Below are 25,915 nucleotides of genomic sequence, written 5' to 3'. Positions count from 1 at the left end.
TACCTCGGCTTATACTCGGGTCAGTGAGCAGTAGCTGAGATTGCAGTCACTTTTAATCATTCCTATACCAACAGTACACTTGGGGAGAGACTGCAATATCCCACAATGCCCTCTGTTGGTTATATGAAAGAATAACAGTGACTGCAATATCACACAGCGCCCTCTGTTGGTTATATGAAAGAATAACAGTGACTGCAATATCACACAGCGCCCTCTGTTGGTTATATGAAAGAATAACAGTGACTGCAATATCACACAGCGCCCTCTGTTGGTTATATGAAAGAATAACAGTGGCTGCAATATCACACAGCACCCTCTGTTGGTTATATGAAAGAATAACAGTGACTGCAATATCACACAGCGCCCTCTGTTGGTTATACGAAAGATTAACAGTGATGGCAATATCACACAGCGCCCTCTGTTGGTTATATGAAAGATTAACAGTGATGGCAATATCACACAGCGCCCTCTGTTGGTTATATGAAAGATTAACAGTGACTGCAATATCACACAGCGCCCTCTGTTGGTTATACGAAAGATTAACAGTGATGGCAATATCACACAGCACCCTCTGCACATGGTAGTGGGATAGTGGGACAATGCACACAGTAATCCGTTTGGCAATTCTCTGTCACCATCAACTTTGCAAAGAAGTCCGGTTGATCGCTGGGGGGGTCGCTTTGGCAGAATGTGCGCTGCTGGGAGACAGGGCTGTAGTTATGTCTAGGCTTATACTAGAGTCAATACGTTTTCCCAGTTTTCGTAGGTAAAATTAGGTACCTCGGCTTATACTCGGGTTGGCTTATACTCGAGTATATACGGTATCTAAAAATGTGGATAAGAGGAGGGCACACCATGCAATCAAATATTTGGCAAAAATATGCATTAGAGGTGCAAAAAACCAAGGTCACCCCTACACAGAGCGACCATACAATCAATATACCATACATAAGGTAATGCACTCTCAAAGATTTTTTTTCAAATATAGACTCAGGTGGTATCAAAAAATCTTTTAATGTTTAAAACAACTTGGCAATATACAATTGTTATCAAATGTTCAGTTTATACAACAATGATATACATAGTAATAGTATACACACCACCCGAAGGTTTGTACAAGCAAAGAAAGAAGCAACAAGGAGCAGATAGACTTGCCACAAATGAGAATAAAGCTTCCATAGACACACAGATCCTATCGTACAAATCGAGGATTCGTACGATTTTCGGATCGTGTGTGGCGTGTGCCGACATCTTTCGTCCGGCGGAGATCGGTCGTTTGGTCGATCGGTAAGGTTTGATTTTGACCCGACCGATCCCGCCGGAGCCCACGGCACATCGTAATCGAATTGTTCGGCCATACGGCCAAACAATCAGATTACCCCCGTTATAGCCATGCTCGTTAATGGCAAATCGGGGAAAGATCCGCTCGTTTGGCGATGTTGCCAAATGAGCGGATCTTTGCGTTTATGGCCACCTTAACCCCAACGTTTCGGCACAAATGCCTTTGTCAAGGGGATTCTGAGAATCCCCTTGACAAAGGCATTTGTGCCGAAACCTTAGGTTGTGGCTGTGCTGCTATGATGTTTGTGCATCCAGGGTTTGCCCTTTCCCAAGATGGCGGCTTCCATAATTTGACACTGTACTGAGAGTAGACACATTGGAGGAGTTGTCGGGTGCCTCCTAGTCAAATTGTATCTGATCCGTGCGGCTCCGAGGGAGACACTTGATGCTTTAGGAATTTAATGTGGTGACCTCACTATTCTTTGCCAGTATTCTAAGCGCGGTTACTTTAAAGAAACACTAACGGCTGTTTCTGGCATTTAAAGTGCCAAAATTACAAATTACAAGATCCTGAGTTTGAATCTCAGCAGGTCCTTTGTTATTATTACTTATATACTGCTCAGTTTCTATAGCACTGACCTATTCCACAGTAGTTTACAGAGATCTTCCATCACTCACTTCAGTTCCTGCCCCAGTGACACGGACGTGTTCATTTTACAGGTGCCATTTTGCTTCAATGGGTATAAACTAACTGGCCAGTTGCCTGAAACGTCAGATCAGATGTTTGGCCATGAAACCTATCTGAGCAGAAACATTTAATTTGGAGGGATTGTATTTATCTGATGTAGATCAGGTGACACTTAGGGGCAGATTTATCAAGGGTCGAATTTCGAAGTGAAAAAAACTTTGAAATTAGACCATCGAATAGGGTAGTCCGACATTCAAAGTCGAAAGATTTTTAAAATCATACGATTATACTTCGAATCGAATGCTTATACAAAAAAATCCTTTGACTTCTCAAAACTTAGCCAAATACTGTCTATAGATTCTAGGAGGTCCCCATAGGCTAACAGCAATTCAGCAAGTTTAAGGTGGCGAAGTGTCGAAGTTGAGGTTTTTTAAAGAGACAGTACTTCGAATTTTTTAATGGTCAAATTTGAGAAGCATTTTCAAATCGAAGTTGAATTTGGCCTATTCGATGGTCGAAGTACCCAAAAATTACTTGGAAATTCTACGTTTTTTAATTCGAAAATTTACTTTGACCCTTAGTAAATGGGCCCCTCAATGAAATACTGTAATTTTGATTTGATTTTAATGAATATGCTTGTTATATATATAATTCTGAAGAGAATGGTATTTATTGCAATATATGGACAATATCTGTTTTGTTTAAAGAGGAGAACATATATGTAAGAGCTTTGTTTGGTGTGGACTTTCCTATAAGCTTCTTGCAGCAAATGTCTTATTGTCCTTAATCAATTAATATGGGGGGAGGGTCCATTAAATACCACTCACCATTAGAACTTTGTTATCTGTTAACTGGAGGCCGGCAGGTCGAATATGATCCTGTCCAAGGGATCTGCAGAAGTCTTCATACACTTCTTTTTAATATAATCCTTGGCCCAACTCCATGCAGAATGTTAAGGTCCCCATGGACGAAAAGATTTCTCTTGCCGAACAACCGATTTTAGCAAAGTCCGACCAATCCTTTGAAATAATTGTGCGGTTAGTGGGATTCGAACTATTGAACATCTTACGATTTTTCGGCCGACATCTGTCAGGAAATTGATTGGCCAGGTTAAAAGATCTTTATCGGTCCCAGTGCAATGTATCTATGTTTGCAGGGCCAAGCAGCTCCCCTTTGTTTTCCTGGCAAATTGGTCTTTTTAGTTGATGGACAATTCGTACGATCGTTCTGAGATTATCATGGTCTCACGATGACGAGCAGATCTTTGAAAAATCTCAACATCTATGGCCAGCTTAAGCCTGCACTGATTGGAACAACGAAGCTTTTAAATCATCTCGCTGTGAACAGGATTTGAACCTGTGCAGGGAAACCCCATTGGATTTCGAGTCCAACGCCTTAACCACTCGGCCATCACAGCCCACTTGTTGGTTAGTTATTCTCATCCTGGACACCCAATAATTGGGGGTAATTTATTAAGAAGAATATATGGGTAAAATCAGGATTTGACCATTAATCACTGTATACTCCTCACTTTTTATGCTTAAGTTGGCCACCATGAGGAAAGACTATGGACTTCAATGATACATGTAGCCAAACACTAAACCATTAATCCATCATATAAAAGCTTTGCAGGATTTTAAAGTATCCAGAGGAACTGCTTAGAGGACCATTACTGACGTGGCAGTTGCATATTCTTATAAACAACCTCCCTTGTCTTTTTGGAGTTAATATGTCTGTTAGATATCAATAGTAAGTCTCTAGGATGTCATCATTTAATTCATATCCACAAGGGGAAAAAAATCAAATTTTTCTAGTTTGTCTTCCAGTGTGTAAAAGGGTTGTGATTAGTTTCTTGTGAATATGTTCCTATAAATAAAAGTGACAGTTAGTTCAGACTATTCATATTCATTGTGTCACTATAAAGTGTGAGTATGACTTCCATGTCTTGTTGTTCAAGTATAACATCCACATCAGCTATTCTTAACCATGAAGTATGAGGAATAATTACCCCTCTCTATGCAGAATGTTAGACTGAACTAATTGGAACAATGAAGCTTTTAAAAAACATCACAGTGAACAGGATTTGAACCTGTGCGTAGAAACCCTATTGGATTTCAAGTCTAACGCCTTAACCACTTGGCTATCACATCCTACTTTCTCTTACTGCTCTATCCTGCCACCCAAACCTGGAAACCTTTGGAGATAATTTTGAGTCATTTAGCAAGAAGAGTGTATGAGTAAATCAGAATTTGGCCATTAATCACAGTATTCTCATCACTTTTTATTCTTAGGGGCACTCACTATGTAACACTGTGATACTGTGTCTACAGCAGCCATGGATTCACCCCCAGAATCTCTAAATCTCAACACTATAGGTGGTTCAGAGGAAGGAGAATAATCTCATTTCGGGATAACTAAATTAACTGATTTGCTATCATAATTTATCCTTCTTTCAAAAAAAAAAACTACACCACCATGGGGGCAATGTAACACGTGTATTGAATAGGAACAACCACTATATTCTAACTAGCTGGCTCAATCACTGGCCTGATGATCAAAGATAAGTCCATCTTGAGACTGTTAGTGAGGGTAAACTAGTTTTTTTTTAAGTTACTACAATCCAAGACTATCCAAGTTATCATAGGATAATGGAAATATGGGAAGGTTATTTTAGAGGGAACAAAAGAATCTTGTTTGTTACATGTCACCATATTACATTTTTATCTTAGAATACCAGAATCCAGTACAGCCAAATGCCTGAAAATTAGGTAAATTCCTGAGTCAGCCACCAAAAGATGAGGTTGTCAAGGCAATGGTTGGGCACAAAGAGGGAAAGACCTACTCACTCTTGGGTCTACAGACACATTATTATGATGTAGTTCTCAGAAGAGAGTGTGCAGAGTGGGGTGGAGGTGAGCGAGCTGGTCAGCCAATTATCCTAGGGCCTTTGGCCAGCTTGGCTTTGCACTGGTTACAGTAGGGAGGACATGGTGGAGACATTGGTATGTAGTTTTCTTAGGTACATAAGAAAGTAACCACAAAAAATGCCTTTAGAGTGACAAAATGTCCCCGAATCAGTTAACTTTTCTTTGGGAGGTGCTAAAGCACCTGTCTTGTCAACATGAGATCCTGAGTTCAAATCTCAGCAGGGCTTTTGATTTTATGATACTATTATAAGTACTTATTTATTACTCTATTTATATAGCGCTGACCTATTCCGCAGTGCCTTCATAGATCTTACACCACTCACTTCAGTTCCTGCCCCAGTGAAACAGACGTGTTAATTTTCTAGATCCCATTTTGCTTAAGTGGGTACAAACTGACCAACTGAATAGTTGACTGAAAGGTCAGATCAGATGTTTGGCCATGATTCAGCTGAATCCGAATCCTGCTGAAAAAGGCAGAATCCTGGCCGAATCCCGAGCCGAATCCTGGATTTGGTGCATCCCTAATATAAACTGGCCAGTTGCCTGAAAGGTCAGATCAGATGTTTGGCCATGAAACCTATCTGAGCAGAAACATTAACTTTGGAGTGATTGTATTCATCTGATGGAGATCGGGAGATCACGTGAGACTTAATGAAATGCTGTAGATTTTAATGAATATGCTTGTTATATATATAATTCTGCAGAAAATGGTATTTATTGCAATATATGGACAATATCTGTGTTGTTTGAAGGGGAGAACATATATGTAAGAGCTCTGTTTGGTGTGGACTTTCCTAAAAGCTTCTTGCAACAAATGTCTTATTGTCCTTAATCAATTGCGATGGGCGAATATGTCCCGCTGAGTCACGAAATTCGTGAATCCAGCGAAAGATTAGTAAAAATGCAGATTTTAACGCCAGCAACAATTCAAATAAAGTGAATGTGTGTCCGTTAATCATCGCTAGTGGCAAATTCATTAATTAATCATCGGCGGTGAAACGTGGAAATTCTTCCCAAATTCTCAGCTGGTGAATAAATTCGCCCATCACTATTAATCAATAAATATTGTTCATTAAATACAACTCACCATTAGAACTTTGATATGTAAACCAGGGCTGTCCAACTGGAGGCCAGCAGGTTTAATATGATCCTGTCCAAGGATCTGCAGAAGTCTTCATATACATTATATTTTTGATATAATCCTTCAACCATGAAGTATGAGGAATGATTGCTCCACTTTATACAGAATGTTAGACTGTACTGATTGGAACAATGAAGCTTTTAAAATCATCTCGCTGTGAACAGGATTTGAACCTGTGCAGGGAAACCCCATTGGATTTCGAGTCCAACGCCTTAAAGGGATACTGTCATGGGGAAAAAAGTTTTTTTCAAAATAAATCAGTTAATAGTGCTGCTCCAGCACAATTCTGCACTGAAATCCATTTCTCAAAAGAGCAAACAGATTTTTTTGTATTCAATTTTGAAATCTGACATGGGGCTAGACATATTGTCAATTTCCCAGCTGCCCCAAGTCATGTGACTTGTGCTCTGATAAACTTCAATCACTCTTTACTGCTGTACTGAAAGTTACAGTGATATCACCCCCCTCCTTTTACCCCCCCCAGCAGCCAAACAAAAGAACAATGGGAAGGTAACCAGATAACAGCTCCCTAACACAAGATAACAGCTGCCTGGTAGATCTAAGAACTACACTCAATAGTAAAAACCCATGTCCCACTGAGACACATTCAGTTACATTGAGAAGGAAAAACAGCAGCCTGCCAGAAAGCATTTCTCTCCTAAAGTGCAGGCACAAGTCACATGACCAGGGGCAGCTGGGAAATTGACAAAATGTCTAGCCCCATGTCAGATTTCAAAATTGAATATAAAAAAATCAGTTTGCTCTTTTGAGAAATGGATTTCAGTGCAGAATTCTGCTGGAGCAGCACTATTAACTGATGCGTTTTGGAAAAAAAAATTTTCCCACGACAGTATCCCTTTAACCACTCGGCCATCACAGCCCACTTGTTTTCTTCATCCATCCTGGCCACCCAAACCTTTTTGAATAATTTGGAGTCATTTAAGAAATTAGATTCTTTATTTGTCACAGGTATAGATAACTAAACATGTGACTAATAAAGAATCTAGTACAACATGCAGTGAAACGCATCCTGATCCAGTTTTTGACATACTAGTTAAATACTTTATTGATCTAGAAGGATTTGTGGGTAAAATCAGGATTTGACCATTAATCACTAGGGATGTAGCGAACAGTTCGCGCGAACTTCGACCGTTCGCGTCCGCCTAATGTTCGCGAACGTTTGGGAACGTTCGCAATTTGAGTTCGCGACCATTCGACCGCTAAAATCGAACGATTTCCATTCGTTCGAACGATTTCCATTCGTTCGAACGATTAAAATCCCTCGACCGTTCGATTCGAATGAAAATCCTTCGATCGAACGATGAAAATCCTTCAAACGTTCGAATCGAACGAAAAATCCTTCGAACGTTCGAATCGAACGATTTTGCAGGTGTTCGAAGCTCGCGAACGGTTCGCGAACCGTTCGCATTTTTTGCCGGTGTTCGCGAACGGCGTTCGCGAACACCAAAACGGCGGTTCGCTACATCCCTATTAATCACTGTATTCTCATCACTTTTTATGTTTAAGGTCATCACCATTATAGTAAGGAGGACATGTTGGAGGCATTGGTATATAGTTTTTCTAGGTAAATGAGAAAGTAGAACCAGAAAAAGCCTCTGTAGTGACCAGAAAGTAGTTTCTATGTCTATAGTTTTGCATATCAAAGTGGCGCTGTGGCTTAGTTGGTTAAAGCGCCTGTCTAGTAAACACGAGATCCTGAGTTTGACTCTCAGCTGTACCTTTATTTTCATCATATTATTATTACTTTTTTACTACTCTATTTAAATAGTGCTGACCTATTCCACAGGACCTGCATAGATCTTATACCACTCAATTTAGTTCCTGCCCCAGTAAAACAGACGTGTTCATTTTGCAGATTCCATTTTGCTTAAAGGGATACTGCCATGGGAAAATTTTTTTTTTTTTTAAAATGAATCAGTTAATAGTGCTGCTCCAGCAGAATTCTGCACTGCAATCCATTTCTCAAAAGAGCAAACTGATTTTTTTATATTTAATTTTGAAATCTGACATGGGGCTAGACATTTTGTCAATTTCCCAGCTGCCCCCAGTCATGTGACTTGTGCTCTGATAAACTTCAATCACTCTTTACTGCTGTACTGCAAGTTGGAGTGATATCACCCCCTCCCTTCCCCCCCCCCCAGCAGCCAAACAAAAGAACAAAGGGAAGGTAACCAAATAGCAGCTCCCTAACACAAGATAACAGCTGCCTGGAAGATCTAAGAACAACACTCAATAGTAAAAACCCATAGTTACATAGTTGGGTTGATTCCCTTAGACAGTACATAGTTACATAGTTAGTTACATAGTTAAATTGGGTGAAAAAAGACAAAGTCCATCAAGTTCAACCCCTCCAAATGAAAACCCAGAATCCATACACACACCCCTCCCTACTTTTAATTAAATTCTATATACCCATATCTATACTAACTATAGAGTTTAGTATCACAATAGCCTTTGTATTATGTCTGTCCAAGAAATCATCCAAGTCCCTCTTATAGTCATTAACTGAATCATCACCCGGCAGTGCATTCCCCAACCTCACTGTCCTCACTGTGATGAACCCCCTACTCTGTTCCTTTAAATGAAACTTCTTTTCCTCTAGTCTGAAGGGGAGGCCTCTGGTACGTCATTCTCTTTATGGGTAAAAAGGTCCCCTGCTATTTGTCTATAATGTCCTCTAATGTACTTGTAAAGTCTAATCATGTCCCCTCACAAGCGCCTTTTTTCCAGAGAAAACAACCCCAACCTTGTCAGTCTCCCCTCATAATTTAACTCTTCCCTCCCTCTAACCAGTTTAGTTGCACTTAGTCTCTGCACTCTCTCCAGCTCATTTATATCCCTCTTAAGGACCGGAGTCCAAAACTGCCCCCATACTCCAGATGAGGCCTCACCAGGGACCTATAAAGAGACATAATTATGTTTTCATCCCTTGAGTTAATGCCCTTTTTTTATGTCTCACTGAGACACATTCAGTTACACTGAGAAGGAAAAACAGCAGCCTGCCAGAAAGCATTTCTCTCCTAAAGTGCAGGCACAAGTCACATGACTGGGGGCAGCTGGGAATTGACAAAATGTCTAGCCCCATGTCAGATTTCAAAATTAAATATAAAAAAATCTGTTTGCTCTTTTGAGAAATGGATTTCAGTGCAGAATTCTGCTGGAGTAGCACTATTAACTGATGTGTTTTGAAAAAAACATGTTTTCCGATGACAGAATCCCTTTCATCAATAAATATGGGTGGGAGGTTCCGTTTGTCATTAAATACCACTCACCATTAGAACTTTGTTATCTAAACCAGGGCTGTCCAACTGGAGGCTGAATATGGTCCGGTCCAAGGGATCTGCAGAAGTCTTTGTATACCTGTATATCATCTTTTTATTATAAGCCTGCCTTCAGTCATGAAGTATGAGGAAGAATTGCTGCACTCAATGTTAGACTGCTCTGATTGGTACAATGAAGCTTTTAAAATCATCTCGCCGTGAACAGGATTTGAACCTGTGCGGGGAAACCCCATTGGATTTCTAGTCCAACGCCTTAACCACTCGGCCATCACAACCCACTTTCTACTGCAGCTCCATCCTGGACACCCAAACCTGAAAACCTTTTGAGCTAATTTGGGGTCAGTTATCCATAAGGATTTATGAGTGAAATCAGAAGTTGGCCACCATTATAGAAGGAGGACATGTTAGATGCATTGGTATGTAGTTTTCTAGCTAAATGAGAAAGTACCACCAGAAAATACCTCTGGAGTGACAATATTTTCCTATGTCTAGAGACCAGTGAATCAATATGGCGCTGTGGCTTAGTTGGTTAAAGCGCCTGTCTAGTAAACAGGAGATCCTGAGTTCAAATCTCAGCAGTGCCTTCTTTTTCATGATATTATTATTACCTATTTAATACTCTATGTAGTATGTATGTAATGTAAAAGGATTGTGCAAATACTTTATGGCAAAGTTATAAGTTGATTTCAAAGACAATACAATGATAGATGTAAAAAAAAGTTCAATTTCTGGTGTCAGTATCTCTTTAAGTGGGTACAAACTGACCAACTGAACAGTTGCCTGAAAGGTCAGATCAGATGTTTGGCCATGAAACCTATTTTAGCAGAAACATTAACTTTGGAGGGATTGTATTCATCTGATGGAGATCGGGAGATCAGGTGAGACTTAATAAAATGCTGTAGATTTGAATGAATATGTTTGTTATACAGGTGTAGGATCCCTTATCCAGAAAGCCGATATCCAGAAAGCTCCGAATTACGGAATGGCTGTCGCCAATAGACTCCCTTTTATCAAAATAATCCAAATTTTTAAAAATGATTTCCTTTTTCTCTATAATAATAAAGAAGCCACTTGTACTTGATCCCAACTAAGATATAATTAATCCTTATTGGAAGCAAAACCAGTCTATTGGGTTTATTTAATGTTTAAATGAATTTCTAGTCGACTTAAAGTATGAAGACCCAAATTACAGAAAGATCTATTATCCGGAAAACCCCAGGTCCCGAGCATTCTGGATAACAGGTCCCATACCTGTATATATAATTCTGCAGAAAATGGTATTTATTGCAATATATGGACAATATCTGTTTTGTTTAAAGGGGAGAACATATTTGTAAGAGCTCTGTTTGGTGTGGATAATTCACAATTTGAATTGGAGAGTTTTGACCAAAGATTTTTTTTAAAAAATTCAAATTTTCTCTTCAACCCTTAATAAATCTGCCCTGTAATGTCCTTAATCAATTAATATGGGTGGGAGGGTCCGTTTGTCATTAAATACCACTCACCATTAGAACTTTGTTATCTAAACCAGGGCTGTCCAACTGGAGGCTGAATATGGTTCTGTCCAAGAGATCTGCAGAAGTCTTTGTATATATCAACTTTTTAATATAATGCAGAACGTTAGACTGCACTGATTGGAAAAATGAAGCTTTTAAAATCATCTCGCTGTGAACTGGATTTGAACCTGTGCAGGGAAAGCCCATTGGATTTCGAGTCCAACGCCTTAACCACTCGGCCATCACAGCCACCTGTATTGAACGGTTTATCTTGGCCACAAATCTTTTTAGATAATTGGGGGTCATTTCAGGAGAAAGAAAGAGGCTGATGTTCTTCTGCTTAGGAAAGGAATAAGAAACCTTGTCACATGTATAATTATACAAGTACAACATGCAGTGAAACGCATCCTGATCCACTTTTTTAGACAAAATTAAAACATACTAGTTAAATACATTATTTATCAAAAAGAATATATGGGTAAAATCAGGATTTGACCATTAATCACTGAATTCTCATCACTTTTTATGCTTAAGGTGGTCACCATTATAGAAGGATGACATGTTGGAGGAATTGGTATGTAGTTTTCTAGCTAAATGAGAAAGTACCACCAGGATTTGCCTCTGGAGTGACAATATTTTTCTATGTCTATAAGTTTACGTAGCAAAGTGGCGCTGTGGCTTAGTTGGTTAAAGCGCCTGTCTAGTAAACAGGAGATCCTGAGTTCAAATCTCAGCAGTGCCTTTGTTTTCATGATATTATTATTACTTATTTACTACTCTATTTAGATACTGTCCCATCTCAGCCTGTCAGTTAGAAATTCTAATGCTAACGGACTCCTGCTGCACAAATATGGCCGCCCCCTCATACAGGAACATGGGGCACCAGACAGGTAATGTAAGAGCATTGTGCTAATACTTTATGGCAAAGTTATAAGTTGATTTCAAAGACAATACAATGATAGATGTAAAAAAAAGTTTAATTTCTGGTGTCAGTATCTCTTTAAGTGGGTACAAACTGACCAACTGAATACTTGCCTGAAAGGTCAGATCAGATGTTTGGCCATGAAACCTATCTGAGCAGAAACATTAACTTTGGAGGGATTGTATTCATCTGATGGAGATCGGGAGATCAGGTGAGACTTAATGAAATGCTGTAGATTTTAATGAATATGCTTGTTATATATATAATTCTGAAGAAAATGGTATTTATTGCAATATATGGACAATATCTGTGTTGTTTAAAGGGGAGAACATATATGTAAGAGCTCTGTTTGGTGTGGACTTTCCTATAGGCTTCTTGCAGCAAATGTCTTATTGTCCTTAATCAATTAATATGGGTGGGAGGGTCCATTTGTCATTAAATACCACTCACCATTAGAACTTTGTTATCTAAACCAGGGCTGTCCAACTGGAGGCTTTTTTAACATTTTTTTACATAATCTAGCCTTCAGCCATGAGGAATAATTACCACGCTCTATGCAGAAGGTTAGACTGTACTGATTGGAACAATGAAAATCATCTCGCTGTGAACAGGATTTGAACCTGTGCAGGGAAACCCCATTGGATTTCGAGTCCAACGCCTTAACCACTCGGCCATCACAGCCACCTGTATTGATTGGTTTATTTTGGCCACAAATCTTTTGAGATAATTAGGGGGTCATTTAGCAAGAAGAATTCATGGGTAAAATCAAAATTTGACCATTACAATAATATTTGTATTCTCAGCATTTTTTATGCTTAAAGGATAAGTAAACCTTCAAAATAAGTGAATGCAAAATTGATGAGGGTGCGATTCTACGAACCTTTGTAATTTACATTCTTTATATATTTTCTTTTAATTCCAAGATATTAAGGGATACATGTACTGTTAATATGAATGAATTTTGTTACAACAGCGCCACCTGCTGGTCAGTTTCCCACCAGTCTGACCAGCAAGTAGTCAAGGAAGTTGTCAGGAGAAAGAGGCTGATGTTCTTCTGCTTAGGAAAAGAATTAGAAACATTTCTCACATATTTCCTAAGCAGAAGAACATCAGAGCAGCCTCTTTATTTCTCCTGACAACTTCCTTGACTACTTGGTGGTCAGACTGGTGGGAAACTGACCAGCAGGTGGCTCTGTTGTAACAAAATTCATTCATATTAACAGTACACGTATCCCTTAATATCTTGGAATCAAGACAAAATAAATTATGAATGTAAATTACAAAAGTGCTTAGAATAGCCCCTTATCAATTTTACATTCACTTATTTTCATGGTTTACTTATCCTTTAAGGTGGTCACCATGAAGAAAGGCTATATACTGCAATGAAACATAGCCACACACTAAAACAATAAAAACTCTGGAGGATTTTAAAGTATCCCGAGGAACTGCTTAGAGGACCATTACTGATGCGGCACAATCTGTTATCTACTGTGTATCCTGTGCTTGAATGGCTGCCCCCATGGCTACACAGCAGCTTGTTTATATAAACTATAGTAGTACTTATCTGTTATCTACTGTGTATCCTGTGCTTGAATGGCTGCCCCCATGGCTACACAGCAGCTTGTTTATATAAACTATAGTAGTACTTATCTGTTATCTACTGTGTATCCTGTGCTTGAATGGCTGCCCCCATGGCTACACAGGCTGTTTGTTTATATAAACTATAGTAGTACTTATCTGTTATCTACTGTGTATCCTGTGCTTGAATGGCTGCCCCCATGGCTACACAGGCTGTTTGTTTATATAAACTATAGTAGTACTTATCTGTTATCTACTGTGTATCCTGTGCTTGAATGGCTGCCCCCATGGCTACACAGGCTGTTTGTTTAGATAAACTATAGTAGTACTTATCTGTTATCTACTGTGTATCCTGTGCTTGAATGGCTGCCCCCATGGCTACACAACAGCTTGTTTATATAAACTATAGTAGTACTTATCTGTTATCTACTATGTATCCTGTGCTTCAATGGCTGTCCCCATGGCTACACAGGCTGTTTGTTTATATCAACTATAGTAGAGGTTCTGAAGCAAACACACTCAATAGTAAGTAACAATGATGTGATCATTTAATTCTTATCGCATTTTTCCAGTTTTTTGTCCCGTGTGTAAAAAATTTTCAGTATCCCAAACTCAGAAGTAACTCCAAGGTTCCGGTCTCAGCCCACTTATCTGTCTATAGCAGTTGCCTTTGGCTTTGGGTGGAACCACTGACCACACTAGAACTTTGATATCTAAACCAGAGCTCTATACTGAATGTTAGTGGAACAATGAAGCTGTTAAAACTATATCGCTGTGAACAGGATTTGAACCTGTGCAGGGAAACCCCATTGGATTTCGAGTCCAACGCCTTAACCACTCGGCCATCACAGCCCACTTGTTGGATCGTTAGTCTCATCCTGGCCACCCAAACCTTTTGCGATAATTGGGGGTAATTTTTTTAGAAGAATATATGGGTAAAATCAGGATTTGACCATTAATCACTGTATTCTCATCACTTTTTATGCTTAAGGTGGCCACCATGAGGAAAGACTATGGACTCCAGTGATACATGTCGCCAAACACTAAAACCATAGATTGGGGTTAACTCCTATTTATAGGAGGGGTCAGGGATGTTAAACCTTTCTTCTATTTATCTTACCAACTAGGAGGAAGAATAATCTTATTTCGGGAAGTCTAAATTTACTCTCATATTTTTTCCTACACCACTTTTGGGGCAATGTAACATGTGTATTGAATAGGAACAACCACTATATTCTAACTAGCTGGTTCCTTCACTGGCCTGATGATCAAAGAGAAGCCCATCCTGAGACTGTTAGTGAGCGTAAAATAGTTTAAGTTACTACAATTAAAAGATAAAAATCATAGGATCTTGGATAATGGGAATATGGGAAGTTTATTTTACAGGGAACAAAAGAATCTTGTTTGTTACATGTCACCATATGGGCACAAAGAGGGTAAGTCCTACACACTCTTGGGTCTACAGACACATTATTATGATGTAGTTCTCAGAAGAGAGTGTGCAGAGTGGGGTGGAGGTGAGCGAGCTGGTCAGCCAATTATCCTAGGGCCTTTGGCCAGCTTGGCTTTGCACTGGTTACAGTAGGGAGGACATGGTGGAGACATTGGTATGTAGTTTTTCTAGGTACATAAGAAAGTAACCCCAAAAAATCCCTTTAGAGTGCCAAAATGTCCCCAAACCAGGAAACTTTTCAAAAGGAAGTTCTGAGGCTTTGTTGGTTAACGCACTTGTCTGTTTAACATGAGATCCTGAATCCAAATCTCAGCAGTGCCTTTAGTACTCTATTAAGATAGTACTGACCTATTCTGCAGTACCTACTGAGATCTTACACCACTCAATTCATTTACCGCCCCAGTGAAACAGACGTATTCTTTTTGCAGATCCCATTTTGCTTAAGTGGGTACAAACTGACCAACTGAACAGTTGCCTGAAAGGTCAGATCAGATGTTTGGCCATGAAACCTATCTTAGCAGAAACATTAACTTTGGAGGGATTGTATTCATCTGATGGAGATCAGGAGATCAGGTGAGACTTAATGAAATGCTGTAGATTTTAATGAATATGCTTGTTATATATATAATTCTGAAGAAAATGGTATTTATTGCAATATATGGACAATATCTGTTTTGTTTAAAGGGGAGAACATATTTGTAAGAGCTCTGAGTATTGCCTATAGGCTTCTTGCAGCAAATGTCTTATTGTCCTTAATCAATTAATATGGGTGGGAGGGTCCGTTTGTCATTAAATACCACTCACCATTAGAACTTTGTTATCTAAACCAGGGCTGTCCAACTGGAGGCTGAATATGGTTCTGTCCAAGGGATCTGCAGAAGTCTTTGTACATCATGTTTTTAATATAATCCGTCAGACAACAATGAAGTATGATTGCCCAACTCTATACGGCATGTTAAGGTGGCCATACACGGAGAGATCCGCTCACTGGTGATGTCGCCAAATGAGCGAATCTCTCCCCGATATGCCCAACTTGAGGTGGGCAATATCGGGCTGATCCGATTATGGGTCCTAGGGCGCAATGATTCGATCCTAACAAATGGTAAAGGGCGGTCGGATCGTATCAACCCCATCTGATCGGCCAGATCTCAATCGAGGAAGCTTTTATCGGCCCGTGTATGGCCACCTTTATGCACCAATTACGCTTTTAAAAACATCTCGCTGGGAACAGGATTTGAACCTGTGCAGGGAAACCCCATTGGATTTCGAGTCCAACGCCTTAACCACTCGGCCATCACAGCCCACTACCTCTGTTTGCCCATCCTGGCCACCCAATCCTGGAAACCTTTTGAGATAATTTGAGGTCATTTATCCATAAGGATTGATGAGTGAAATCAGAAGGTGGACACCATTATAGAAGGATGACATGTTGGAGGCATTGGTATGTAGTTTTTCAAGCTAAATGAGAAAGTACCACCAGAAAATACCTCTATAGTGACAATATTTTTCCTATGTCTATAGGACAAAGCATCAAAGTGCCGCTGTGGCTTAGTTGGTTAAAGCGCCTGTCTAGTAAACAGATATCCTAAGTTCAAATCTCCCCGTGCCTTAAATTTCATGATATTATTATTACTTATTTACTACTCTATTTAGATACTGTCCCATCTCAGCCTGTCAGTTAGAGATTCTAATGCTAACGGACTCCTGCTGCACAAATATGGCCGCCCCCTCATACAGGAACATGGGGCACCAGACAGGTAATGTAAAAGGATTGTGCAAATACTTTATGGCAAAGTTATAAGTTGATTTCAAAGGCAATATAACGATAGATGTAAAAAAAAGTTTAATTTCTGGTGTCAGTATCTCTTTAAGTGGGTACAAACTGACCAACTGAATAGTTGCCTGAAAGGTCAGATCAGATGTTTGGCCATGAAATTGGTATTTATTACAATATATGGACAATATCTGTTTTGTTTAAAGGGGAGAACATATTTGTAAGAGCTCTGTTTGGTGTGGATAATTCACAATTTGAATTGGAGAGTTTTGACCAAAGATTTTTTTAAAAAATTCAAATTTTCACTTAATAAATCTGCCCTGTAATGTCCTTAATCAATTAATATGGGTGGGAGGGTCCATTTGTCATTAAATACCACTCACCATTAGAACTTTGTTATCTAAACCAGGGCTGTCCAACTGGAGGCTGAATATGGTTCTGTCCAAGGCATCTGCAGAAGTCTTTGTAAATATCATATTTTTATGATAATCCTTTGCTGAACTCAATGCAGGACGTTAGACTGTACTGATTGGAACGATGAAGCTTTTAAAATCATCTCGCTGTGAACAGGATTCGAACCTGTGCGGGGAAACCCCATTGGATTTCGAGTCCAACGCCTTAACCACTCGGCCATCACAGCCCACTTGTTGGTTTGTTAGTCTCATCCTGGCCCCCCAAACCTTTTGGGATAATTGGGGGTAATTTATTTAGAAGAATATATGGGTAAAATCAGAATTTGACCATTAATCACTGTATTCTCCTCACTTTTTATGCTTAAGGTGGTCACCATTATAGAAGGAGGACATGGTGGAGACATTGGTATGTAGTTTTTTAGCTAAATGAGAAAGTACCACCAGAAAATGCCTCTGGAGTGACAATATTTTTCTATGTCTATAGGTTTACATGTCAATGTGGCGCTGTGGCTTAGTTGGTTAAAGCGCCTGTCTAGTAAACAGGAGATCCTGAGTTCAAATCTCAGCAGTGCCTTTGTTTTCTGATATTATTATTACTTATTTACTACTCTATTTAGATACTGTCCCATCTCAGCCTGTCAGTTATAGATTCTAATGCTAACGGACTCCTGCTGCACAAATATGGCCGCCCCCTCATACAGGAACATGGGGCACCAGACAGGTAATGTAAAAGCATTGTGCAAATACTTTATGGCAAAGTTATAAGTTGATTTTAAAGGCAATATTATGATAGATGTAAAAAAGAGTTTAATTTCTGGTGTCAATATCTCTTTAAGTGGGTACAAACTGACCAACTGAATAGTTGCCTGAAAGGTCAGATCAGATGTTTGGCCATGAAACCTATCTGAGCAGAATAAATAACTTTGGAGGGATTGTATTCATCTGATGGAGATCGGGAGATCAGGTGAGACTTAATGAAATGCTGTAGATTTTAATGAATATGCTTGTTATATATATAATTCTGCAGAAAATGGTATTTATTGCAATATCCAACTGGAGGCTGAATATGGTCCTGTCCAAGGGATCTGCAGAAGTCTTTGTAAATATCATCTATTTAATATAATCCGGCAGACAACCCTGAAGTATGAGGAATAATTACCCCACTCTATACAGAATGTTAGACTGTACTGATTGGAACAATGCAGCTTTTAAAAAGATCTTGCTGTGAACAGGATTTGAACCTGTGCAGGGAAACCCCATTGGATTTCAAGTCCAACGCCTTACCCACTCGGCCATCACAGCCCACTTTTATTGTGTGACCTATCTTGGCCACCAAATCTTTTGAGATAATTGGGGGGTCATTTAGCAAGAAGAATTTATGGGTAAAATCAAAATCTGACCATTACAGTAATCACTGCAGTCTCAGCACTTTTTATGCTTAAATTAATTGTGTTACAACAGCGCCACCTGCTGGTCAGTTTCCCACCAGTCCGACCAGCAAGTAGTCAAGGAAGTTGTCAGGAGAAAGAAAGAGGCTGATGTTCTTCTGCTTAGGAAAGATGTGAGAAAGTTTTCTAATTTTTTTCCTAATGTACTGTACTAATTAATTAAAAAGTAATTATGGAGGGACTGTATTCATCTCATGGAGATCAGGTGACGCAATGAAATGCTGTAGATTTTAATAAATATCTTTGTTAAATATATAATTCGGAAGAAATGGTATTTATTGCAATATATGGACAATATCTGTTTTGTTTAAAGAGGAGAACATATTTGTAAGAGCTCTGTTTGGTGTGGACTTTCCTATAAGCTTCTTGCAGCAAATGTCTTAGAGGCCCATTTATCAAGGGTCGAATTTCGCATTCATGTGAGGTTTTTAAAACTCGATTTTGAATTTTTACGTTGCCCTATAATGTCCTTAATCAATTAATATGGGTTCCTTTGTCATAAAATACCACTCACCATTAGAACTTTATTATCTAAAAATGTGGATAAACGGAGGGCACACCATACAATCAAATATTTGGCAAAAATATGCGTTTGAGGTGCAAAAAACCAAGATCACCCCTACACAGAGCGACCATACAATCAATATACCATACATTAGGTTATGCACTCTCAAAGATTTTTTTTCAAATATAGACTCAGGTGGTATCAAAAAATCTTTTACTGTTTAAAACAACTTGGCAATATACAATTGTTATCAAATGTTCAGTTTATACAACAATGATATACATAGTAATAGTATACACACCACCCGAAGGTTTGTACAAAGCAAAGAAAGAAGCAACAAGGAGCGGATAGACTTGCCACAAATAATAAAGGTGGCCATAGACACACAGATCCTATCATACGAATCGAGGATTCGTACGATTTTTGGATCGTGTGTGGCGTGTGCCGACATCTTTCGTCCGGCCGAGATCGGTGGTTTGGTCGATCGTTAAGGTTTGATTTTGACCCTCCGGAGCCCATGGCACATCGTAATAAGGCCAAACAATCCGATTACCCCCGTTATAGCCATGCTCGTTAATGGCATATCGGGGAAAGATCCGCTCGTTTGGCGATGTTGCCAAATGAGCGGATCTTTGCGTTTATGGCCACCTTAACCCCAACGTTTCGGCACAAATGCCTTTGTCAAGGGGATTCTGAGAATCCCCTTGACAAAGGCATTAGTGCCGAAACCTTAGGTTGTGGCTGTGCTGCTATGCTGTTTGTGCATCCAGGGTTTGCCCTTTTCCAAGATGGCGGCTTCCATAATTTGACACTGTACTGAGAGTAGACACATTGGAGGAGTTGTCGGGTGCCTCCTAGTCAAATTGTATCTGATTCGGAGGGAGTCACTTGATGCTTTAGGAATTTAATGTGGTGATGTCACTGTTCATTGCCAGTATTCTAAGCGCGGTTACTTTAAAGAAACACTGACGGCTGATTCTGGCATTTAAAGTGCCAAAATTATAAACTACAAGATCCTGAGTTTGAATCTCAGCAGTTTGTTATTATTACTTATATACTGCTCAGTTTCTATAGCACTGACCTATTCCACAGTAGTTTACAGAGATCTTCCATCACTCACTTCAGTTCCCGCCCCAGTGACACGGACGTGTTCATTTTACAGGTGCCATTTTGCTTCAATGGGTATAAACTAACTGGCCAGTTGCCTGAAACGTCAGATCAGATGTTTGGCCATGAAACCTATCTGAGCCGAAACATTAACTTTGGAGGGATTGTATTCATCTGATGTAGATCAGGGGACACTTAGGGGCAGATTTATCAAGGGTTGAATTTCAAAGTGAAAAAAACTTCGAAATTAGACCATCGAATAGGGTAGTCCGACATTCAAAGTTGAAGGATTTTTAAGATCGTACGATCGTACTTCGAAACAAACGATTATACAAAAAAATCCTTTGACTTCTCAAAACGTAGCCAAATACTGTCTATGGTTCTAGGAGGTCCCCATAGGCTAACAGCAATTCGGCAGGTTTAAGGTGGCGAAATGTCGAAGTTGAAGTTCTTTAAAGAGACAGTACTTCGATTTTCTAATGGTCAAATTTGTGAAGTATTTTCAATTTTGAAAGTTAAATTTGGCCTATTCGATGGTCGAAGTACCCAAAAATTACTTCGAAATTCTACGATCCAGTCCAAGGGATCAGCAGAAGTCTTCATACACACTGATTGCAACAATGAAGCTTTTAAATCATCTCGCTGTGAACAGGATTTGAACGTGTGCAGGGAAACCCCATTGGATTTCGAGTCCAACGCCTTAACCACTCGGCCATCATAGCCCACTTGTTGGTTAGTTAGTCTCATCCTGGCCACCCAAAACTTTTGCGATAATTGGGGGTAATTTATTAAGAAGAATATATGGGTAAAATCAGGATTTGACCATTAATCACTCTATTCTCATCACTTTTTATGCTTAAGCTGGCCACCATAAGGAAAGACTATGGACTCCAATGATACATGTCGCCAAACACTAAACCATTAATCAATCAATCATATAAAAGCTTTGCAGGATTTTAAAGTATCCAGAGGAACTGCTTAGAGGACCATTACTGATGTGGCAGTTGCATATTCTTATAAACAACCTCCCTTGTCTTTTTGGAGTTAATATGTCTATTAGCTATCAATAGTAAGTCTCTAGGATGTCATCATTTAATTCATATCCACAGGGGGGGGGGGGAATCTAATTTTACTAGTTTGTCGTCCTGTGTGTAAAAGGGTTGTGATTAGTTTCTTGTGAATATGTTCCTATAAATAAAAGTGACAGTTAGTTCAGACTATTCATATTCGCTGTGTCACTATAAAGTGTTATACTTGTTATTCATCCACATCAACTATTCTTAACCATGAAATATGAGGAATAATTACCCCTCTCTATGCAGAATGTTAGACTGAACTAATTGGAACAATGAAGCTTTTAAAAAACATCACAGTGAACAGGATTTGAACCTGTGCATAGAAACCCTAATAGATTTCAAGTCTAACGCCTTAACCACTTGGCTATCACATCCTACTTTCTCTTACAGCTCTATCCTGCCACCCAAACCTGGAAACCTTTGGAGATAATTTTGAGTCATTTAGCAAGAAGAGTGTATGAGTAAATCAGAATTTGGCCATTAATCACTGTATTCTCATCACTTTTTATGCTCAGGGGCACCCACTATGTAACACTGTGATACTGTGTCTACAGCAGCCATGGATTCACCCCCAGAATCTCTAAATCTCAACCCTATAGGTGGTTCAGAGGAAGGAGAATAATCTCATTTCGGGATAACTAAATTAATTAATTTGCTATCATAATTTATCCTTCTTTCATAAAAAAAAAAAAAACTACACCACCATGGGGGCAATGTAGCACGTTTATTGAATAGGAACAACCTCTATATTCTAATTGGCTGGCTCAATCACTGGCCTGATGATCAAAGCTAAGTCCATCTTGAGACTGTTAGTGACGATAAACTAGTTTTTTTTAAGTTACTACAATCCAAGACTATCCAAGTTATCATAGGATAATGGAAATATGGGAAGGTTATTTTACCGAGCACAAAAGAATCTTGCTTGTTACATGTCACCATATTACATTTTTATTTTAGAATACCAGAATCCAGTACAGCCAAATGCCTGAAAAACAGGTAAATTCCTGAGTGTAGGCTCCAAGTGTATTGGAACTATCAGCCACCAAAAGATGAGGTGGTCAAGGCAATGGTTGGGCACAAAGAGGGTAAGTCCTACTCACTCTTGGGTCTACAGACACATTATTATGATGTAGTTCTCAGAAGAGAGTGTGCAGAGTGGGGTGGAGGTGAGCGAGCTGGTCAGCCAATTATCCTAGGGCCTTTGGCCAGCTTGGCTTTGCACTGGTTACAGTAGGGAGGACATGGTGGAGACATTGGTATGTAGTTTTCTTAGGTACATAAGAAAGTAACCCCAAAAAATGCCTTAAGAGTGACAAAATGTCCCCGATTCAGGAAATGTTTCATGGGGAGGTGCTAAAGCACCTGTCTTGTCAACATGAGATCCTGAGTTCAAATCTCAGCAGGACTTTTGATTTTATGATACAATTATTAGTACTTATTTATGACTCTATTTATATAGCGCTGACCTATTCCGCAGTGCCTTCATAGATCTTACACCACTCACTTCAGTTGCTGCCCCAGTGAAACAGAAGTGTTCATTTTGTAGATCCCATTTTGCTTAAGTGGCTACAAACTGACCAACTGAACAGTTGACTGAAAAGTCAGATCAGATGTTTGGCCATGAAACCTATCTTAGCCGAAACATTAACTTTGGAGGGATTGTATTCATCTGATGGAGATCGTGAGATCAGGTGAGACTTAATGAAATGCTGTAGATTTTAATGAATATGCTTGTTATATATATAATTCTGCAGAAAATGTTATTTATTGCAATATATGGACAATATCTGTTAAAGGGGAGATCATATATGTAAGAGCTCTGTTTGGTGTGGACTTTCCTATAAGCTTCTTGCAGCAAATATCTTAATGCCCATAATTGCGATGAGCGAATATGTCCCGCTGAGTCACGAAATTTGTGAATCCAGCGAAAGATTAGTAAAAATGCAGATTTTAATGACAGCAACAATTCCATTAAAGTGAAGTGTGTCCTTTAATCATCGCTGGTGGCAAATTCATGAATTTAATCGTCGGAGGTGAAACGTGGAAATTCTTCCCAAATTCTCGGCTGGTAAATAAATTCACCGATCACTATTAATAAATAAATATTGTAAATTAAATACAACTCACCATTAGAACTTTGATATCTAAACCTGGGGTGTCCAATTGGAGGCCGGCAGGTTTAATATGATCCTGTCCAGGGATCTGCAGAAGTCTTCATATACATCATATTTTTGATATAATCCTTCAACCATGAAGTATGAGGAATGATTGCCCAACTCTATACAGAATGTTAGACTGTACTGATTGGAACAATGAAGCTTTTAAAATCATCTCGCTGTGAACAGGATTTGAACCTGTGCGGGGAAACCCCATTGGATTTCGAGTCCAACACCTTAACCACTCGGCCATCACAGCCCACTTGTTTTCTTCATCCATCCTGGCCACCCAAACCTTTTTGAATAATTTGGAGTCATTTAAGAAATTAGATTCTTTATTTGTCACAGGTATAGATAACTAAACATGTGACTAATAAAGAATCTAGTACAACATGCAGTGAAACGCATCCTGGTCCACTTTTTGACATACTAGTTAATACTTTATTGATCTAGAAGGATTTTTGGGTAAAATCAGGATTTGACCATTAATCACTGTATTCTCATCACTTTTTATGTTTAAGGTCATCACCATTATAGTAAGGAGGACATGTTGGAGGCATTGGTATATAGTTTTTCTAGCTAAATGAGAAAGTAGAACCAGAAAAAGCCTCTGTAGTGACCAGAAAGTAGTTTCTATGTCTATAGCCCAACATATCAAAGAGGCGCTGTGGCTTAGTTGGTTAAAGCGCCTGTCTAGTAAACAGGAGATCCTGAGTTCAAATCTCAGCAGTGCCTTTATTTTCATCATATTATTATTACTTATTTACTACTCTATTTTAATAGTGCTGACCTATTCCACAGGACCTGCATAGATCTTACACCACTCAATTTAGTTCCTGCCCCAGTAAAATAGACGTGTTCATTTTGCAGATTCCATTTTGCTTAAAGGGATACTGTCATGGGAAAAAAATTTTTTCAAAATAAATCAGTTAATAGTGCTGCTCAAGCAGAATTCTGCACTGAAATCCATTTCTCGAAAGAGCAAACAGATTTTTTTATATTCAATTTTGAAATCTGACATGGGGCTAGACACATTGTCAACTTCCCAGCTGCCCCAAGTCATGTGACTTGTGCTCTGATAAACTTCAATCACTCTTTACTGCTGTACTGCAAGTTGGAGTGATATCACCCCCCCCCAGCAGCCAAACAAAAGAACAATGGGAAGGTAACCAGATAACAGCTCCCTAACACAAGATAACAGCTGCCTGGTAGATCTAAGAACAACACTCAGTAGTAAAAACCCATAGTTACATAGTTACATAGTTACATAGTTACATAGTTACATAGTTACATAGTTAAATTGGGTTGAAAAAAGACAAAGTCCATCAAGTTCAACCCCTCCAAATGAAAACCCAGAATCCATACACACACCCCTCCCTACTTTTAATTAAATTCTATATACCCATACCTATACTAACTATAGAGTTTAGTATCACAATAGCCTTTGATATTATGTCTGTCCAAGAAATCATCCAAGTCCCTCTTATAGTCATTAACTGAATCATCACCCGGCAGTGCATTCCCCAACCTCACTGTCCTCACTGTGATGAACCCCCTACTCTGTTCCTTTAAATGAAACTTCTTTTCCTCTAGTCTGAAGGGGAGGCCTCTGGTACGTGATTCTCTTTATGGGTAAAAAGGTCCCCTGCTATTTGTCTATAATGTCCTCTAATGTACTTGTAAAGTCTAATCATGTCCCCTCGCAAGCGCCTTTTATCCAGAGAAAACAACCCCAACCTTGTCAGTCTCCCCTCATAATTTAACTCTTCCCTCCCTCTAACCAGTTTAGTTGCACTTAGTCTCTGCACTCTCTCCAGCTCATTTATATCCCTCTTAAGGACTGGAGTCCAAAACTGCCCCCATACTCCAGATGAGGCCTCACCAGGGACCTATAAAGAGACACAATTATGTTTCATCCCTTGAGTTAATGCCCTTTTTTATGTTTCACTGAGACACATTCAGTTACATTGAGAAGGAAAAACAGCAGCCTGCCAGAAAGCATTTCTCTCCTAAAGTGCAGGCACAAGTCACATGACCAGGGGCAGCTGGGAAATTGACAAAATGTCTAGCCCCATGTCAGATTTCAAAATTGAATATAAAAAAATCAGTTTGCTCTTTTGAGAAATGGATTTCAGTTCAGATTTCTGCTGGAGTAGCACTATTAACTGATGTGTTTTGAAAAAAACGTGTTTTCCGATGACAGGATCCTTTTAATCAATTAATATGGGTGGGAGGGTCCCTTTGTCATTAAATACCACTCACCATTAGAACTTTGTTATCTAAACCAGGGCTGTCCAACTGGAGGCTGAATATGGTCATTTCCAAGAGATCTGCAGAAGTCTTTGTATATATCATCTTTTTAATATAATCCGGCCTTCAGTCATGAAGTATGAGGAAGAATTGCTTCACTCTATACAGAATGTTAGACTGCTCTGATTGGAACAATGAAGCTTTTAAAATCATCTCACTGTGAAGAGGATTTGAACCTGTGCGGGGAAACCCCTTTGGATTTCGAGTCCAACGCCTTAACCACTCGGCCATCACAGCCCACTTTCTGTTGAACCTCCATCCTGGCCCCCCAAACCTGAAAACCTTTTGAGCTAATTTGGGGTCAGTTATCCATAAGGATTGATGAGTGAAATCAGAAG

The 25,915-nt window shown here is 39.3% G+C and overlaps 15 non-coding genes across 15 annotated transcripts; 4 read left to right on the top strand and 11 right to left on the bottom strand.

Moving 5' to 3' along the window:
- Positions 1-3,304: 3,304 nt before the first annotated feature.
- trnas-cga lies at positions 3,305-3,386 on the bottom strand. The gene has a single exon. It is a non-coding gene; the product is annotated as a tRNA-Ser (tRNA).
- Positions 3,387-9,532: 6,146 nt separating this feature from the next.
- trnas-aga lies at positions 9,533-9,614 on the bottom strand. Its single transcript has one exon. It is a non-coding gene; the product is annotated as a tRNA-Ser (tRNA).
- A 235-nt stretch (positions 9,615-9,849) lies between these two features.
- On the top strand, positions 9,850-9,923 carry trnat-agu. Its single transcript has one exon. It is a non-coding gene; the product is annotated as a tRNA-Thr (tRNA).
- A 1,079-nt stretch (positions 9,924-11,002) lies between these two features.
- On the bottom strand, positions 11,003-11,084 carry trnas-cga. The gene has a single exon. It is a non-coding gene; the product is annotated as a tRNA-Ser (tRNA).
- A 419-nt stretch (positions 11,085-11,503) lies between these two features.
- trnat-agu lies at positions 11,504-11,577 on the top strand. The gene has a single exon. It is a non-coding gene; the product is annotated as a tRNA-Thr (tRNA).
- Positions 11,578-12,356: 779 nt separating this feature from the next.
- Positions 12,357-12,438, bottom strand: trnas-cga. Its single transcript has one exon. It is a non-coding gene; the product is annotated as a tRNA-Ser (tRNA).
- Positions 12,439-14,105: 1,667 nt separating this feature from the next.
- On the bottom strand, positions 14,106-14,187 carry trnas-cga. The gene has a single exon. It is a non-coding gene; the product is annotated as a tRNA-Ser (tRNA).
- A 1,820-nt stretch (positions 14,188-16,007) lies between these two features.
- trnas-cga lies at positions 16,008-16,089 on the bottom strand. Its single transcript has one exon. It is a non-coding gene; the product is annotated as a tRNA-Ser (tRNA).
- Positions 16,090-17,120: 1,031 nt separating this feature from the next.
- Positions 17,121-17,202, bottom strand: trnas-cga. Its single transcript has one exon. It is a non-coding gene; the product is annotated as a tRNA-Ser (tRNA).
- Positions 17,203-17,475: 273 nt separating this feature from the next.
- Positions 17,476-17,549, top strand: trnat-agu. The gene has a single exon. It is a non-coding gene; the product is annotated as a tRNA-Thr (tRNA).
- A 646-nt stretch (positions 17,550-18,195) lies between these two features.
- Positions 18,196-18,277, bottom strand: trnas-uga. The gene has a single exon. It is a non-coding gene; the product is annotated as a tRNA-Ser (tRNA).
- Positions 18,278-20,675: 2,398 nt separating this feature from the next.
- Positions 20,676-20,757, bottom strand: trnas-cga. The gene has a single exon. It is a non-coding gene; the product is annotated as a tRNA-Ser (tRNA).
- Positions 20,758-23,444: 2,687 nt separating this feature from the next.
- trnas-cga lies at positions 23,445-23,526 on the bottom strand. Its single transcript has one exon. It is a non-coding gene; the product is annotated as a tRNA-Ser (tRNA).
- A 402-nt stretch (positions 23,527-23,928) lies between these two features.
- Positions 23,929-24,002, top strand: trnat-agu. Its single transcript has one exon. It is a non-coding gene; the product is annotated as a tRNA-Thr (tRNA).
- A 1,730-nt stretch (positions 24,003-25,732) lies between these two features.
- trnas-cga lies at positions 25,733-25,814 on the bottom strand. Its single transcript has one exon. It is a non-coding gene; the product is annotated as a tRNA-Ser (tRNA).
- Positions 25,815-25,915: the final 101 nt, after the last annotated feature.

This window comes from Xenopus laevis, chromosome 3S, assembly GCF_017654675.1.
Source record: "Xenopus laevis strain J_2021 chromosome 3S, Xenopus_laevis_v10.1, whole genome shotgun sequence".
Classification (NCBI taxonomy): domain Eukaryota; kingdom Metazoa; phylum Chordata; class Amphibia; order Anura; family Pipidae; genus Xenopus; species Xenopus laevis.
Note: the sequence above shows the minus strand (reverse complement) of the source record. Positions and strands in the feature narration are given on the sequence as shown.